Source organism: Pundamilia nyererei, unplaced genomic scaffold, assembly GCF_000239375.1.
Source record: "Pundamilia nyererei isolate P.nyererei 1_Seehausen unplaced genomic scaffold, PunNye1.0 scaffold00230, whole genome shotgun sequence".
Lineage (NCBI taxonomy): Eukaryota > Metazoa > Chordata > Actinopteri > Cichliformes > Cichlidae > Pundamilia > Pundamilia nyererei.
In genome coordinates, this window is record NW_005187631.1 from 500,085 (window position 1) to 502,363 (window position 2,279).

A 2,279-nucleotide genomic window follows, 5' to 3' on the forward strand; every position below is an offset into this window, starting at 1 on the left:
CCATCCGCAGCTTGATTCACTCTGCCATTCACTCAGAGAGACAGATAGATAGATTAAATAGTTGTATTTTGATGTTGATTTGCACAACTAATCACCTCTATGATAAATATATTGTTGATTTTCTTCAAATACTCACAACTGTTTGCTGAGTTTATGCCTCATTCAGAAAATGCTATAAGATTTTTGTTTAAATTTTTCTTCTTACATTGGAAGATAAGTGTAGTAATGGCACAAACAGAGCTGACATTAACACAGTATTGCACTAGAACAAATGTAAATATAATTTTGTCACATATTTATTTCAGGATATGTAAACACCCTGTACAATCACATACTAACAGAAGAACAAGAAAATGACATAACCACCAAATAATGCAATTACAGATAAGTATGGACGTTCATTACACCTTCAGTCAGCTGATAGTTTTATATTTAATGGCATCAAAAGCTGAAAGGCCAGAGAAGCTGACGAATGTTTTATTATTGTTTTACATGTGCTTAAAAGAATTATTTCAGATAAAGGCCAGACTAGCTTTAGCACAACACTCAGAGAACAAAACTGAACAGTAATGAAGACTTCTCAGTTACAGTAAAACATGCATACCATTACCTCTTTATGTTCATTGTGTTGACATATTTAATCAAATTGCTAAAGCCAGCATTGTAAAATGAAAGCAAATTGGATGACTTTGAACATTTACTCTGATTAACTGAACAGTAACTAGACGGTTCCCTGTTAACTTTAATAAACAGGAAGACAGAGTTGCACCATTCAGCAAGCTCTGTAGGATAGATTTATTCACTTATTTATTTGACTTTTGAGCTTGACATTTTATTTGAAAGCCTGAGTCACTAATTAGCACATTAACTATTTAAAAATTTAGTTACTGCAGGGCGTAGTGCTTGGTGTTTGCTTTATGTATTTCTCAAAATGCACAGGACGGCATCGATTTTTAACATTATTACATGCCACAATCACAGGCTTATGCTTTTGTATCACATTAAGATTACAACCATATAGAAACTGGATGTCATATACCAGTATGACTGAACTGCTGATACACAAGTTATCTTGTGTATTGATTAGGCGTCGACCATTTTGGCTGCAAATCCCTTCGATATTCATCTGATCACTGCTCTCAATGAAGGACTGCAATGAAGTTCTGCACCAGAGGCCTTTCCTTTTCAAAAATCTAATAATAATGATAATAATATTATTATTTTGTTGTTGTCTGTATATTATATTCACATAATCATATAATATCAAGGAGGGAACTATTCATTTTTTAACTCACCTCTCCCACTCAATTGGAAGACTTCGGTCAAATATATCTTGAAGGATGTGTCTTTTGATAAATTCTTTATATTGACTTGGGGGGCTTGTGTCTTCACAAGGTAAAGAGTTCGCAGTCATGGCTACAGTGACCATTATGGCAGTCAAGACAGCAACACTCATTTTGTCTACAGTGAAAGAAAGAAAACAACATTGACTGAGTAATGTGTTTAAAATCAATGCAGCTGGGATGATGAACAGTAGCACTACCAGTCTGTGTTATTCTTTTACCATAGACATCTGATATTATTAGTATAATTTGTATAGTGAGACAAGCAAGGGTGCTGATGAAAACTGAACGTTTTTGTAATAACTGAATAATTTTTCCTCTTACATCTTCGCTTTATTCTTCCTGTAAAGTAGAACAGCACTTTACATTGTTCCTAATGAAGAGGCACATTTACAAAATTTTAAAAAGGAGTAGAACCTGGATTTAATTTCACACACACACACACACACACACACACACACACACACACACACACACACACAAATCAAAAATAACATTAAATACACGAGGTGGCACGAATATGTAGAGCAATAGAATAGGAGACAGAAGTGTTGGCTTACCTTTCTTTGATGTGGTGCTGGGGAAAACTGATTGAAGCTTCAACCTTGGGACAGGAAAGTTTTTTGTGGCTCAAGAGACGGGTGTGACAGCTGAAGTCTGGAGAAAACTGAAGCTCAAGGCGGGTCCATGCAGCGAGAACAGTCAGCCCACAACTACACTGGTAGAGAGGAAGCAAGACGCAAAATTTTGATGAGGGGGAAAACCCTGGAAGTCCTGGAAATATGATGATTTTGACTTTAAAGTTCCCAATTAAACAGAAGCAGACCTGAATAATAACAACAAAACCTACTACCATAACCAACAGCACCAACAACAACAATAGTAATACAAATCTTAAATCTTATTCTTAAGACTTCTTAATCTCAGTCACAGCTT

The 2,279-nt window shown here is 35.4% G+C and overlaps 1 long non-coding RNA gene across 1 annotated transcript; it reads right to left on the reverse strand.

The window, feature by feature from the left end:
* Window positions 1-397: 397 nt before the first annotated feature.
* Window positions 398-2,035, reverse strand: LOC102211263 (uncharacterized). Its single transcript, XR_312141.1, has 3 exons — window positions 1,904-2,035; window positions 1,296-1,461; window positions 398-1,193 (listed from the first exon to the last, which is right to left on the reverse strand). It is a non-coding gene; the product is annotated as an uncharacterized LOC102211263 (long non-coding RNA).
* Between the last annotated feature and the right edge of the window lie 244 nt (window positions 2,036-2,279).